The 16,481-nt window shown below is 52.7% G+C and overlaps 1 protein-coding gene and 1 long non-coding RNA gene across 9 annotated transcripts in view; both read right to left on the reverse strand.

Moving 5' to 3' along the window:
- Tns1 (tensin 1) overlaps positions 1-16,481 on the reverse strand; it is a 217,620-nt gene that overhangs the window by 139,294 nt on the left and 61,845 nt on the right. The gene's annotated exons all lie outside the window — the stretch shown is intronic.
- On the reverse strand, positions 2,296-13,807 carry LOC134473343 (uncharacterized). 2 transcript variants are annotated; one of them, XR_010043590.1, is made up of 2 exons: positions 5,074-13,807; positions 2,296-2,497 (listed from the first exon to the last, which is right to left on the reverse strand). It is a non-coding gene; the product is annotated as an uncharacterized LOC134473343 (long non-coding RNA). The 2 variants fall into 2 exon arrangements; XR_010043589.1 differs by having other exon boundaries at positions 2,296-2,500.

The raw sequence follows: 16,481 nt of genomic DNA on the forward strand, positions 1-16,481 counted from the left end.
TTGTCTCAGTGAGAAGCTGGGGTTTTTAAAGCAAGGCCCTGAGGACTTTGCTGTCTTCAGGGCCTGCATTCCTCTGGGGCTGCCCCTCTGCCCCTTCCTGCGAAGACAGCCAGTTTTAGCCTGGATCTTTCCAGGGAACCCAAGACCCCTCTCTCACGTCACCATATCCACCCTCCTAATCCCCATATGCTGAGGCTCTTAGACAGGACCATCGGTGAATCCCCCAGCTCCAGAGTATCTGAACCTCCGGAAGTCACTGGCAGGATCCCTGATGAAATTCTTGGAGGCAAGATAGCAAGCGGAGTGGATTCCTCGCCAGCAAAGGGGTGTTGATTAATAGATCAATGTCAGTTTCCTGACTTGCCAAAGGGTTCTGTCCTCTGCCCTGGCTTGTCCTACATACTTATCAGTAAGGCAGGTTAAGATGCAGAATGGAGACTTCGCAAGCACTGGGGGGGGGGGGATAGCAAATGAGAGAGGTAAGACTCTGAACTGAATCAAAATGCAAAAATTGACTTTATAAGTGGTCCAGAATTAGCAAGGGAACATTTCTCTAGGGGTCATGTCCTGAACTACTGTTCAAAAGTCATAAGAAATATGAATTAATAATAGTTCATGCAGGGAAAGTTCTAAAATATAGCAAAAACAAATGCATAGCTAACAATAGGATACAGCTGCTCTCAAAAAGCACAGGCACTTTTAGTTGCATTAATAAAAGAATAAAGTTTAAACCAAAGGGGATTTAAGTTCAACTCTACTCTATACCTCTTAGACACAATCATAAATTTAACACCCTATAAACCAAAGAGTATCCAATACATATTTGTTGAAGAAAAGCATAAAGAAAGGCTAAGGAAATTGGACCCAATTTTTATTTCAGATGATAGAAAAGATACGGGGCTGGGGATATAGCTCAGCAGCACACTACCTGCCTGGCAGGTACAAAGTCATGAGTTCGATTCCTGGTACCACACACACAAAAAAAGAAAGGAAGGAAGGAAGGAAAGATAAGGCAGGCGTTGTAAAATACTAGAGAAATTATCTTGCGTAAGTGAGCCAGGGCAAACTGTACCACCCATGTCCACCTCTAGTATGCGTCTCTCTGTCCCTCTGAATCCTGAGAGCCTGGGACCATTCCCATTCACCTCAGGATGGCCAAGAGGAAAAGCAGGTAGGAAAATGGTCGGTAACTATAGTGTTCTGTGTGGGCCCTGGGCAAGTGGAGCATGCAGGCTACACTGCAAGAGCTGACCTTTAGCCAGCCCGGCCACTGGGCAGGGGAGGTGAGGAGGCCTGGCCAGTAGCTGCACACTCAGCTGGCACACGCTGTCCAAGCCTCTCCTAGCCCTAGCTGGACATGGCTGCCTCAAGTCTAGAGCCGCCCAAAGGCCCTGGCCCAGGCCTGTGGTCCTTCTCCCTCCTCTTCTCTTCCTTTCCCTGTCTTTTCTCATCACCGACGTGGCCTTCCTCCCCTCCCTGTCCTGCCCATCACCTCCCTCCCTCCCTCGCCTTCCTCAATCTGCCCCATGCACAGGGGTCCCTATTTCTTCCTCTTGACCTTGGCCCTCAATTCAGCCCTGGCTCCACGGTGATGGGCTATCTTGAACTTGCTCCTCAGCTCTTGCTACTGTAGGCTTGAATTAGCGCTCTCAGGCTGGAGAAAGCCGCAGATTGGCCCACTGAGGATGCTGCACTTCAGCCAGGATGCCATCCCTCCTTGGCATGAGGCTCAGAGGACCTCGGCTCCCCGGACTGCGGCCCAGCAGCGCAAGGCAGAGAAACAAGGCTGTGGAGCTGCACAGGCCTGGTGACCTTCCTTCCTGGCTGTGTGGCCGCAGGCAAATTACTTAACTGCTCTGAGCACTGAGTGCAGATGTTACCTCCCCCCACATCCTCCCGCTTCAAAGAAATCATCCCCAGCACACCCCAGAGCCCCAATTCATTTCTCCCACCCCTGAGTCTCTTGGGGCAGGTTTAACAAATGCTCCTATGTATTGAGTGCTTTCCAGGGGCCAGGCACTATTCTTAGAGCTTCCGAGGTATAAATCCACTCTAATCCCCTCAATAACCCTCAGCACCGACCATTATTAACCTCACTTTGTAGATGAGGACATTGAAGTTTCCAGACGCCCACTATGATAGCTACTCCTCTCCCGATGAAGAGGAGCCACAGCAAGCCACAGGGCCTTGTTGGTCCGCATCCTGTGTCTCTTGGGCCTGGCAGGGGCCTCCACCCAGCAGCTCCCACCACAAGTGCAAACCTCTCTTGGGTCCCTCCCTTCTGCTTCAGAAGACTTCCTTCAAAGCTTTATTGAAGATCGCACACATGCACACCGTCTCAGAGGATCGGCTTCACAGGGTGGATGCCCAGCTCTTTCTGTTTCTGGACCCTGCACACTCTGGTTCCGATCCTCTGCCAGCGGCTCTCACGCATGCACTGCTTCACCCATTCATCCGGTACAGGCTCTGTGGGCTCCATCCTCAAGGAACACTCAGTCTACTAGGAGACAGTAAAGAAACACACACATATAGGGAGAGAGAGAGAATCACAACACAGAGAGCACTGAGAGACATGAAGGGAAAGAGAATGGCTGGAGGGGGGCACCCAGAGCCCAGCAGCTAATGGGCACTTACTCTGTGAGAGGCGCTTTGTGAGCCGGGACTGCACTGCATTAGCCCATCAGCCCCTCACCACAACCCACTCTCCATCCCCACTTGACAGCAAAGCAGCAGACATGATAGGATTTCATCTCCAAGTTTGTACTCTTAACGCTCTGCTACATTATCTCTAAGATGCTCAGAAGTTCATTAAGACCTGGTCTCAAACTAACCCTCCCAGCACAGACCCTTGCATGCCAGGCACCAGATGGCGCAATGCAGGAGACAGTGGTCCATCCTGGCTTGGCTTGTTCTGCCGCTCAGATGCTTGCTGTTGACCCTGGTGGGCTTCACGACAGCTGGAAGGGCTGTCCAGGGGACTAAGAATGTGCTGATGGTCACCACTTCCAAGTGAAGCTTACTTGGGACATGGCTGCTAGTCTCACTGATGGGACTGGTGATCGGGTAGGGGGGCCCCAAACTGGGAAACAATCACCCCACAGCATGTAATCAGGGCTCCTGAAACATGGGTGAGGATGCAGCTTGACTGGCCCAACCCCTCCTCACAGGAAGTGGAAAGCGAGGGCCAGAGAGGACAAGTAGAGAGTCCTAGCACCACCACAGGGAGGAGCCCAGTGAGTTATGCTGATAGCAGGTCTCTAGCCTGGCCCCCTGTGCCATGTTAGTCCCCAAGAGACAGAGAGGTCCCTTGCCTGTCCCACCTGGGGACAGAAGCTGGAGGCTTCTCAAGGTGTCAAGAGATCACAGGCACTGGATAAAAGATGCTCAGCGGCATGTGCAGGACCAACCAACCAGAGCAGGACTGGGGGACAAGGGGCAGTGGCCAAAGCCCCTCTGGGTGCCCCTCCCCAGCGACCCTGTGGGTGACTGCTTCCTTGGAACATTGTGTCCAGGCTGTGAGTCTTGGCTCAAACACTACCCTGCCTGGCAAATCTCCAGGTGCCTGTTTAATAATGTACAACCAACCGGCCATTAACTGCAGATTTATAGTAAAAAAAAAAAAGTTGGTGGTTGTGTTTGTTATCGGTAGTGGTGTGGGGGTTTTTTGGGGTTTTTTCTTCCAGGTAGTTGGTGGAGACTGAAAAACAAGTCTTTCCTGGCCACCCTCCAGGGCAATCATAGCCCGGTCTGGCTAAGGGATCCTGGCAGATTTCACCTGTCTTTGCCCAGCCCCACCATGCCAGATGCCAAAGTGCTGCCCCCACCTCCACACGCCTGGCTACACCCTAGGTCTGCTCCCCAAGAGGGAGGACGTGGGGTACACTTTCAGAGCAGCACCAGGAGAGGGGAGCCCAGCTCGAGGTGGTCTGGTCCTTCCTAGGAATCCAATGTCATCTGGCCAGATGGGAGCAGAAGGTGACACGGGTACAGGGGACGAGGTCAACAGCCAGGCGCCCAGCCCTCCCAGCCTAGCCTGGGTGAAGGGTGAGGACACTGTGGCCTGCTGAGCTTTGGCTCTGTTTTCCACGAGTCAGGAGTCCCAAAAGGATCAGGGAGCCAGCGCCAAGGCAGAAAACGCATGAGAACAGTGAGAGCGAGGAGCAGAAACACTAACCCGACACCAGCTCAGCTGCAAGCTGGGCAGGAAGATCCTGGCCTTGTATAGCTGTGGCCCATGGAGAAAGCTGGCAGCCTGAGCTGAAACTGCGGCAGGCTGCAAGAGCAGCCCAGAGCCCAGACTGGGCTCCCTGGACACCCTGGGCCAGTCCTGTGTACTTTCTCATTGCTGTGAGCTCCCAGTCCCCCATCCTGCCCAGGGATCCAGCCAGATAGGGACTGCAGAGGGATCTGCAATGGTGGCGGTGGTGGTGACAGCAATGATGGCCCTATACTGTCCCTTCTCAAGGCCTCGGTAGGCATCTGGCACTGTATTTTCTTTACTTCTCCAATAACTCTAACTATCATTGTCACCATGGTATAAATAAGGAAACTGAGCCTTGGAGAGAAATTAATTCCCTTGTGCACAGTAACCAGACTCGTGAGTGACAGAGTCAGGACTCGGTCTACTTAGCCAGACTTGCTGGCACAGGCCTGTAATCTCAGCTTTTGGGAGGCTGAGGCAAGAGGACTGCTGAGAGTTCAAGGTAAGACCCTACCTCAAGAAAACAAAAACAAAAAGAGCACTCAGGACCCTTTACTATGCTGTCATAACGACTGTAACCCACAGAGGCCCAGTCCCCACTACCAAGAGCCCCAGCAGCCCCTCCTGCCTGCCTGAACATCTGTGCCTGCTGTCCCCTCCTCCTGTCACCCCACCATCCAGCCTCTCGCCACAGTGACAAGGTGCTCAGCCTCCCATGGCCTGTTTCTTTCCTCCTGTTCCCTAGGTTCCCCCGGCTCCCCAAGACCTTCGAGCTTCCCACCCAGCTCCCAAGCAAGGATACCCACAGGCACAGCCACAGAACCCTCCACACTCACACTCACACAAACACTGCACATTGCACACGTACTTACCCTTATCCACACATGTGTATCTGCACAGGCAGGGCATGGTACGTGCACAGTTGAACACACATTCCCAAGCACAGAAGCCCCCACACAGACATATGCCCACAGTTACACGAATACAAGGACACAGACACACGCAGGCACACGCTTCCACACCCACACATGCGCGTGCACACATGTAAACTGCGTCTGAGGGTGGTTGGCTGGGCGCAGGCTGTCTGGGCAGGCAGAGCTAGACAGGTGTCCAACGTGCCCCCCCCCCCACCCCGGTCCGTACTCCAAAGGCGAGAAGGCTGCCGGCTAATAATACCACAGCACATTCCTGGCCTCAGATAAGCAGCCCCAAGCATCCTCGGCACGTTCCGCCTCGGTGTCTCAGCCCTGCGGATTCCACCCACCCGCAGCGCCGTCCTGGGGGAGCCACGGAAGTCGGCGCCGCTGACACAGACACCTTGGCCAGGAGCCTGCCACCCTCCCTTACGCTCTGCTTCTCCTTCTCCAGGACCCCCAGGCCCTCTGTGGGCCTTGGTTTCCACACAGGGTAAGCAAGAGAAGGTCTGTGAGCGTTCTGACAAGCAGGCCATTATAAATCATTGTCCCCCTAGCCCACATCTACCCAACCCTCTAAACTGGGCCCCTTATATGGTATGTGGGCTCAAGTACTAAGTTCTCATTGCCTGGGCAGATCCTAGCACCACAGGGATACAACAGGAGCCTGTCCTGCCAGGGGGCTGCAGGCAGCCTCACCACACCCCAATGACATCACTGGCACTGTGGTCACTGAACAGGTGAGGGCCCTGCGGCTCTGAACTGGCATGGCCAGGAAGAAAGAGACCCAGAATTCCAGCCCCTAAGCCAGAGTTCTTTCCATGACCTCAGATCATCCTCCTCCTGGCCGACTCTTGGAACGACATGTTTCCAGTGCCCCCGGGTGGATCAGAGGCAGCACCTTTCTTAGAGAAATACTTGTGTGCATTACAGGCTCAAGAATGGGGCATTCTGAGCACACAAATGCAATACCCCACAAAGTGTCAGGCATCTGGGGCTCGTTCTCAGGTCTCTGCTGCTACTTCAAGGTAGGCAGAAGGTCCTTAGAACAGGAGTCAGGTGACACCAGGCCCCCAACTTCAAGTGCCAGAATATTCCATAGGAACAGAGACATGAAGATAGTGAAAGGGGCTCCTCCATCCACTGGATCTGTCTTAATTACTTTTCTCGTTGCTGAGATAAAATAACTGACGCTCAAAGTTAAAGGAGGAAAGGTTTATTTGGCTCACGTTTGCAGAGGTTTCAGTTCATCACTGACTGGCTCCAAGGCATGGCAGAGAGGCATTGCAGAGGAAGAAGTTTGTGGCAGGCAGTGAGGCAGCGAAGCAGCAAGCAATGACAGCAGCCCTCTTTCTGTTCCTTAGAGTGGGTAGCTGTCATACCCACAGTGGGCCTTCCCATTATCCACACCCGGAATTATGCCCAAACCAATCAGTGTTCACACACCCTTGATCCCGTATCGCATACTCCAGATTCAGCCATCTCAGAGAATCTGCCTATGACCCCAAGAGCCTTTGGGGAGACATTTAAACACAAGCCATAACAATCAAAAAAGGAGGGTCAGCCAGAGATTTAGTTCAGCAGCTTTAGTTCAGCAGCATAAGTGTCCGTAGTATGACAAGTGCGAGGTCGTGAGTTCGATTCCTGATACTTAAAAAAAAGGGGGGGTCTTTGCAAGTTAGGGTGGAGGCCCAAACAAAAGGCTGAGACCTGGGAAACAAGGCAGGACCCAGAGGACATGAACACATACTTTCCTGAGGGACACACAACCAGGGAAGGAGGAACAGGGGCAGAGAGATGTCAGACACGAAAGAGAAACAGCAAAGACATTAAGGACCAGGAAGGGGCCCACAACCTCCAATGTTCTGAACAAATGGATCTGTGAGGTCTACAGCTGTTCCGAGCAATTCTCCAATGAGACCATTCTGACCCAAGAGGATGATGTCGTCCCCAAAGGTGATCCGGGGATAGGACCTGCGTATCCCGCGTAGCCTCAGTTTCCCAAGACAAAACCAAACCAGCCAGCAGAACTAAGAGCAGAGATGTTGCAAGCAGAGGAAGAAGAGGAAGAAAGCAGGCTGTGGTGGGTGACGCTCCTTGCCTCAAGGAGTCACGGGATAGGGTAGATCTAAGAAGCCTGCGAGCCTGAGAGCTGTGGCAGCCAGGACCTTGGCTGGCAATGACAGTGAGGGCACAGGGCACAGGGACACCACGGTGATGCAGCTGAAGGGAGGGTGTGTTCCCATGAGTTCACCCCACCCTGGAAGGCAGCGGGGCTTCCAGCACTGAGCGACCCGCTCACCGCCAGCCCCCTGGTGCTGCCTATTGGTGGGAGCTAAGCAAGTAAGGGCCATCATCCTCCTGGGCTGGGGCACACAGGGAGCCAACCCATAGGAGCCTGCCTTTCTGCTGTGCCACCCAAGGGTGCTGCTCTTCTCCCACTGTCTCTGGGCAAACACAGCCAAGGCCAGCGCCCAGAGGGCCACAGGATGTAGCCAGTATGCGTACACTGGAGTGATCACATATCATCCGTTGATTGGTGAACAGACAGAGGCAATGACCTATGTCAATAAACGATTAATATCTCTACAGACAGAGGCTAAACTGTGGTTTCCAAGTCCATTGCCAAGTCGAAGGAACCAGGCGAAACAAGAGGTTTTAAGATAATCAGCGAAAACTGAACAGACAGTAGTAGCTGATTTCAAGGGTTATTATTAATTATGTTAATTGTGTTAACAGTGGTAGTCAGAGCAGTGTTAAAAGTCCTTATCTGTTAATGAAACATACTAAAGTATTTAAGTGAAATGACACAATGTCTGGGATTTGCCTTTAAAACACTCCAGTAGAAAGCAAAGGGGAGAAGGCTGGAGTGGGAGAGGGATATACAACAGAAACGGCAAAGTCAATGGCTATTGAAGCAGGAGATGGATGCAGAGGAGTTCATTCTACTATTGCTACTTCTGTATGCTTTAAATCTCCCACACACACACAAAAAAAAGAATTGGCACACACGAAACTAAAATAAAGAGAATTTTATTTTAGTTTTATTCACTGGATCCTGGGTCACCTAAAGTGTGACATGCAAAATGACTTTAGTTGGAAAAATGGCTCAATAATTTCAAGATTATTGTATTTAGGAAAAAATACATGGCCGGGCATGGTGGCACACACCTGTAATCCCCAGCACTCCTGGAGGCTGAGACAGGAGGATTGTAAATTCAAGCCCAGTTTAGGCAACTTAGAGAAGCACTGCCTCAAAATGCAAAATAAACGGGCTGGGGAGCAGCTCAGTGCAAAGGCCTTGGGTTCAATGCCCATGATGGGGGAGAGAGAGAGAGAGAGAGAATCGTCACGGATTAAGTCCATAAACTCATCACTGAGAATTAAGTAAAAGGTTAAAGAACAAATCATTTTTTACAAAATGAAGTGAGTGATAGTGTCCGATGGCAGCAGTGGTACAGAGACCTATCCCACAGCAGTTCAGAGAGCAGTGCCCTCTCCTCACACTCCAGCGGGAGGCCAACACATGGTCCCAGAGGGTCATCAAGTACCTTCTGCCCAAGCCACCTGTCTGCACCCACAGTGCACAGGTACAGGGCGAGACCTGGGCTGCACTGCCACTGACAGTGACAGCAGTGAACAGAGTCATCCAGGGCGGCTCTGGCCCAACACCACTCCCCTTTTCTCCAATCTCCACAGAGCTCTCCCAGTGAGACCTTATCAGGTTCACTTCACAGCTGGGAAAGTGTGGCTGAGAGAGGATCAGAGACTTTCTCCAGGTCAAGCTGTGTGTGTGGCATCAATGTCCCAACCCCCCACTCACCACACCTACCACACAGCACTGGGCTCCCTCCAGCCTGTCTCACTGGAACAGTCTGAGCACAGAGGCATGGAGGACAGGCAGGTCTGCTTAACGGCTGTGATGCAAGGTTCCAAGCCCCTTGCCAGCAGGTGGAAGGGCCAGGATTTGAACCTGTATCCCTCTCAGATCCATGCATATGGGACCTGGAGGGCAGACAGGGAGTGGTCCGGTAGGACCATTATTATACAGGACATGGCTGGCAGGGAAAGGTGATGCAAACTTTGTAGAGGTTAGATCAGGAGGGCCACTGGAAGCTAGAAAGGGAAGGCTGTGTGGCTCAGATGACATTTCCTGGCACACTGCTTTGCCCTGGGCTGGAATTAGCTAACTCCACCTGCAAGTGTAGGTTATCCCATGCCTCTAGTCTAAATGAGTCTGACTAACATAAATGGAGAAATTAGCACAATTTCTCAAAATGTGAGGCTCATAGAGGAAACATTTCTAGAAAGGTCCATTTAGTGTTCATTCAGACCCTAAAACAGGCCTGCAGACTGAGGGCTCTGTAATGTCCTAGGCAGGACTACCTGCTGGGCCAACTTCCCAGCTTTATACCTCTAGAAGCTGGGATGGAATGAGGAACACACAGAGCTCCCTGCTCTCCAGAGATATGTCCATCCTTCCCAATGGCAGAGGTGTCCCAGGGACACTCAGGACCCCAGTCATGTCCCATGTCCAAGGCTGTACCAGGCTGGAAAGAACCTAGCACTGGGGATTTAGGGGAGCACTAATTGCTTAATGAATGACCAGTAGCCTCAGCGTTGATATTATTGTGATACAATAATACCATGAGCTACACTACCCAGATGCACACCTGGGCTCCTGGCCCTGCTGTTAGGAAGCAGCAAGCCAGACAGAGGACCCAGTTGGATACTTTGAGGGTGCAGGATGCAAGGGGCCAGCCAGCCTCAGCCTCCTCTGTGTCCTCCCTAGGAATGCAGCCTCGGCTGGGGGTGGGGGTGAGGAGAGATGCCTCGTCGCTGAGGTCAGACCCTATCGGGAGTGGTGCGGGCAGTGTGTTTTATCATCATCCTCACACGTGTGCGAGGAGAGAGGAGGGCAGCGGAGTGTGAGAGGCCACTGCAGACACCGCCCAGTCTCTAGTGCCACTGTGGCCTGGCCCTCACCTGGCCCTGACCCCACCAGTCCTCCACGGCCTCCCCCAGTGAGTAGGCAGCAGAGGCAGCTTTGGGCAAAGGGGCCTCCATCATCACCCAGCCTGGAACAGGGCAGCCACTCCACCAAGCCACACCAAGCTTTACCAAGCTCTTGACAGTCACCCAGCATGCAGAGCATCGTCCATCATCCCATCTTATAGACAAGGAAACTGAGGGCCAGGGTGGTCTCAAGACACTGGTCACTGCCACAGAGCCTGGACTTACAGCAGAGGACATGGCAAAGGGATACGAGTCCAGACATGTCCTTTGAGAGCCACAGTGAGTGGCCTTTGCTGCTTTGCCCACGGTTGGTGCCAGGCAGGCTACGATTGCAGGATCCCCTTTTGGGTCTGCAGCTCCCCCGGCACGGATCACTCCAGACACACAGCACAGCCTAGGAAGGCTGGGTCCTCCCCTGGCCAAACAGCCATTTGTATTCTGGAGACCTCAGTTCAGGAATCTGGGGTGCTCCTGGCCCCCTTCTACTCTCCCACACACACCAGAAGCCACCTCCTCGAGCTGGCCCCGTTACCTCCAGCTGCAGTTTCAACCTGTGCCCTTCTAGACTGCCCCACCCCCATTATCAAGAAGATCACCCAGTAACCTTGGTAATGTGTCTGGGACCCATCGGTAATATATCTGCTAAAGCTCCAGGCACCATCGTCTCAGTTTCCTGATGAAAATAAGGAGGGCAATTGACACTTGGGGAGATAGGAGGGTCACCTAGCAGAGTGGGGGTCCCCAGGGCATAGTTAAGGTTTTCCCCTTGCAGGAAGGCCCCTTTCAGATTTCCCTCCCAAGTTCTGGGAAACCAGGTCCCCGCCACTTCCTGCTGCCTCTCCTGGCAGCCTGGAGAAGATCAGGAAACTCTGCCCAGGGAGCAACCCTACTGCTGCTTTAAAGCCCAAAGAGTTCTCTGCATCTCTCAGAACTTCCCATCTCCACCTTAGGACAAGCGCACGCGAGGCAACGTAGGCACGCACGCACGCACACGCACATGCGCTGGCCAAACCTGCCCTCCTGCCGCACCCCCTCCTGCCGCACCCCCGCCTGAGCTCTGAGGTTCGCTGCTCTCTGTTCCCTCTCCAAAGCTGATCAGCCCAAAACAGAGGAACCAGAGACCAGCCTCTCCTGGAAGGGAGGTGGGTATTCTGGGGTCTCTGAGCGGAATGAAAGCTGCAGGGGGAAGATGTCCTTCTCTCTGGAAGCTATTCCCGCCCTTGTTTCAAAGTCAAACATCTAAAATTCTTATGATGAGAGCGGTGGCTCACATCCATAAACCCAACTCTTGGGAGGCTGAGGCAGGCAGATCTTGAGTTAGAGACCAGCCTGGGCTACATAGTGAGAATTTATTTTTAAAAACCAAACCAAGCAAATAAGCAAGATACTTCTGACCTTCACTCAAAAACAATAACATTTCTCTCACTGTAAAGATAAAAGAGAAGATTTGTGCAAACTCAGAAGGGACGGTAATCAAAGATTGAAATCTGAAAACTACAGAGGGCTAGACCACAATGATATACAGGTCTCCATCTCTAATTGGTCTGGTGTGACCCTGTCTTCCCGTCCTCCCCTCCCACGCTGGAATATGGAATGGCTTTTGTGCTGCCTCTAGACTTCGATCTCCATTGGTTGTGAAAGTTGAGATGTGTGTCAGTCTGACCCACTGGAGTACCGAGGGGTTTCATCGTGTGTGCACACACCCAGCCTGGCTGTGAAGGTATTCCATACCTGTGGCCAGTGACCCTACGGGAAGCAGAGGGCCCTTGATGGTGTGAGTTGGCCTCACCCATCTATGGAAGGCCTCAGAAGCAAAAACAGATTTCCTATGGGAAACACTGCCTCAAGAATGGGCCACAGCCTGAGCTGGGCATGGTGCTACACACATACCTGTAATCCCAACATTCTGGGAAGCTGAGGCAGGAGGACTGCAAGTCTGAGCCCAATCTGGGTGGTTTGGTGACTTAGTGAGAACCTATCCCAAAACAAAAAGGTGGGGGGTGTAGCTCAGTGTAAGACTCCAGGCTCAATCCCCAGTACCAAAACAATAAAATAAAAATAAATGGGCCACATCAACCCTGCCTGTCTGCGGGCCACAGGCCTGCCCTGTCCATGTCACACTTTCCACCCCCTGTCTTAAAACTGGTGTCTGAATATGTGTACCCTACAGGTCTTGCTTCCTGGGGTGCCCCTGACCAATGCAATGAGCAAATAAGAGAGCCAAGAACCTTGGGTCCGGTTCCATCCCCTCAAGGAGCTCCTGGGACCATGCTGGGTCTGTTTGCTCACTTAACTCTGACCTAGAGAATAAAGTCCACACAAAGAATGGAATAAACAAATAACAGGGGCTAAGAGGCGGCACTGTACAACAGGACTCCAGTTAACAAATGTAGGAGTGAAGGAAATAGAAAATCAAACCCAAACTGAGGGCCGTTCTTCAAAACAACCAACCAGCCCCTTTCCAAATGGCCAAGGTCATAGCTGGAGATTTAGCTCAACAGCATAAGCACCTGCCTGGTAAGCGTGAGGTTGTGAGTTTGATCCCTAGTACCAAAAAAAAAAAAAAAAAAAAAAAAAAGGCCAAGGTCATAAGAAACAGTGAAATGGAGATGCTTCATGCCCCAGACTGCTGGGGACAGAGGAGACAAAGCCTCGCTGCACAGTGAACCCCTGAATTGACCCAAGGTCAAGAAAAGAGCAGGCGGGCACGGACCAACTGCAAAATTCTGCTGAGGTCTATATATTAGCAAGCAGCACCAGATTAAGGTTAATCTCTGGGTTTTTGATACCTGTACAGAGGTTATGTAAGCTGTCGACATGGTACACGGTATATGGAAACTGTGCCAGGTTTGCAAATTTTCTGTAGGTCTAGAATCATGTGAAAATAAATAAGGAAGACAAGGTAGGCTAGGGGGATGTAGCTCAGTGGTAGAGCCCTTGCCTGGCATGTGCAAGGCACTTGGTTCAATCTCTAGCATCACAATGCAGGGAGGGAGGGAGGAAGAAGGAAGGAAAAGAAATCTGGAGCCTAAAGAAGACACAGATTAGGATCCAAACAGCAACTAAAGTCTTATGTCCTTGCAAGGGAAGAAATCAACCTGAGAAGCTCCCCTAGTCGCCCCAAGGAACGAGATGGGGAAAGAGTACAGGCCTCCCCAGGAGCACAGCAGACTCTCCTGGCCAGGCACAAGGCGACACAGGTATTCCTGCTCTATGTCACACAAGAGTCAAACTCCACAGCTTCTGACCACGACCACAGCTGTCACTCACTAGTCACTGGGGACTGTGTACCAGGAGCTGAAAAGCACTCTCCAGGCCTAACTGGTTTCATCCTGACCACCGTCCCGCAGGCAAGGCTTCTAACCCCCCTTTACTGACTAAGCAATCCAGAACCAAGGCCACTCAGCAATAAGTAGGGGAGGCAGGAAACAAACCAACCTTGATTCCCTTCGATGCCCTCAGATCTCAAAACGAGACTTTTTGTGACTTACAGGTCAAGAACTCAAGCTACACAGAGGGTTCACAACCTGCCCCATGTCACAGATAGTGGGCACGGAGAAGAAAAGCTCTCCCCCCGTGTCTGGTTCAGTCCTGCGCTCCCAGGCCCCCACCTTCCTGGCCACGCAAGCACATTGCTCGACCATCCCAGCCCGTTTCCTCCTCTGGGCCCCAACAATCGCATCGGACCTGTTCTTTAAGGCGCTACTATAAAGTTCTGATCCAGCGATCCTGGGCGTGCAAGACCTTCTGCAGCAGTGAGCGGACAGACGGTGGAATCCAAGCCAGCATGAGGCTCTGTGTGAGACAGGTGCTGGGGCTCTCTGGCTGCTCCTCCCATCATGCATGGCCCCTGAGTGACTGCCCCCTGTGGCCTCCAACAGAACCTGGTTTGAACCCCGACACCTTCGGACACCCTCGCTTGGGTGCCCCGGCCCAGTGCCAGTGGAAACAGAGATGGGGGTTAATCTGTGACTCACTCTGTGCCCAAGACATACAAACACCCCTCTTCCTAATGGCCCCCCACTAACATCCCACAGCGCCTGCCCGCTGCAGGGGACAACTGGCCAAGTCACTCATCAGCCAGGAGCCAGACTCCCTGAAAGAGGGAGCGGGGAGAAGGAGCCAGAGAGGGTGGACAGGACAGCTAGCAGGTGGCTGCAGGCAGAGGAGCCAGTGGGGAGCTGTGGGCTTTCTGTGCAGCCGCCCTGGCCCACTGCCTGCTGGATTTCTGGAGCACTGAGCTGTTTGTTATTTCTGGGGCACTTAGCACTTTATCATCCTAGGATCTCAGAATAATAGAATAAGAGCTATCTATTGAGCAAGGCCCAATATCACATGCCAGGATTTTACCTACGGTTTCTCTAATCCTCACACCAATCTTGCAAGGTCAGCCTGATATCAGCAAGATATCAATGCCACTTTTTTAAAATTTCTTTCTTTTTTTTTTTTTTTTTTTTTTTTTGCTGGTACCGGAGGTTGAACCCAGGGCTTTTTAGCTAAGCTACATCCCCAGCACTTTTTAATTTTTTTTTTCTACTTAGTCTCACTACATCATTAAGTTACCCAGGCTGGGACTGAATTTGCCTATGCCTTGTAGCGTGTTGGGATTACAGTCACACACCACCACGTCCAGCTAATGTCACCTTTCCTTACACCAATGAGGAAACCAGATTTTGGAGGGTGAGTGACTTACCTGATGTGACAAGTTTCAGGCAAGTGACAGGACGCATCCAAGCCCAAGGCCAGAGAAGTGCCACCTTTACCCAGCCACCTCTCCTGTCATCCTAGGAAAGGTTTTAGGTCGGGGATTTGGGAGGCTCAGAGGATTGACCAAGCCTTGGCCTCCAGGTAGAACCCAGCAGGAGAAAATGCTGAGTTCCTGGGTGGCATCTCAGGACCCTCAGAAGCAGCAGCAGCTTTGCCAGTTGCAGGGGGTGCCAGGGGCGGGGACTGTATGCACTCAAGCACCTGCAAACACCTCCCTCCACGGCTAGCCCTCGCAGGCACCACACACCTGAAGCCACAAGCCAGAAGCGGCCAGAGAAGCCAGCACGGGCCAGGGGCCCTCACACCCTACTGACGGAGCCCCTAAACTCTACGGGCTCCTCTGCACGGATCCCAGCCTGCACCTGGGCCTCACACGATAGCAGAGCTGCTGGCCTTCGCACCTCAGCATATTTCACTTCGTGTCCTGTTACCCGGGACCCTGGGATTCCCCTCTCCCTGCGCGCCCTCATCTCCATTTCTCCGTATCCCACTGCCCTTCCCCAGCTCTGGGTCCCCTCCCTCCCCTTCTTACTCCCGCAGCCTCTCAGGAACCCCCATGCGATGTTTACACAGCCAGAGTCAGAAACGCCAAAAAATATGAGACCTTTTGGGAGCCACATTCCAGGAAAATGAGAAGCCGGTCACAGCTCAGTGTCGCTTTCTCCCCCAGCTTTGCCCCTCCCTGATTGTGTGTGTGTGTGTGTGTGTGTGTGTGTTTGTGTGTGTGTGCATGTGTGTGCACGCACGCGTTTGGCTCCAAGGCTAATTATTAACCCCCGTGTGTCTAATTTATAGTCTGTCACCTCCTATACTTTAGGAAGATGGCCAACAAGGGGCTCCAACCTCCTTTCTTTTTCTTTTTCTTTTTTTTTTTTTTTTTTTTTTTTTGTCTTTTGCTCTGCAGCCCAGGCTGGCCTCAAACTCAAAGCGATCCTCCTCCCTTGGCCTCCCCAGCTGGGATTACAGCATGAGTCACCATACCTGGCTAGAGGCTCCAACTTCTGGCAAGTTTCTAATAAGGCAGAGAGGAAATGGTTTCCCAAGACCACCTCCTCCCCTGGGACCCCCAACCCAGGTAAGGCAGAAGCCTGGAGGCCACAGAGATGTAGGCGAGGGACTCAATGGCTTCCTGGGGGCCTTCAGTGGGAGAGGAAAAGGAGGTTCCAGGGCGACACAGGTCTATCTGGGGACCTAGCATCAGTCAGGGGCCCACGGTAGGAAGTAACACAGACCCCTGGGCCCGACCCCAGACCCACTGCACAGGCGATGCCAGGGCTTCCTGTCAGGCAACTGCAACCCACAAGGAAGTCACAGCCCCACAGAGAAACTCAGAGTGTGGCACAGTAGTGGTGCCTATGGCACAAAGCCATCAGGCCTCGGAGCAGCCCTGTGCCAGAAGCCGGCTCCCCGCCTGCCAGCTGTGCGGGTGGTGGCTCAACTCAGCATGCTCACCTGTGACTGGGCCAACCAGCCTGCTCAGTGTGTGCAAGGGCCAGGCTGCAACGCCACGCAGCCCGCCTGCTCAGGACATGCAGAAGCAGTGTCCAGAGAAAAGGAAGGTTCCTTGGGAGCGGTGCTACAGG

This window comes from Cavia porcellus, unplaced genomic scaffold (assembly GCF_034190915.1).
Source record: "Cavia porcellus strain 051 isolate PalLab524CR breed Dunkin Hartley unplaced genomic scaffold, mCavPor4.1 scaffold_26, whole genome shotgun sequence".
NCBI classification, from domain to species: Eukaryota; Metazoa; Chordata; class Mammalia; order Rodentia; family Caviidae; genus Cavia; species Cavia porcellus.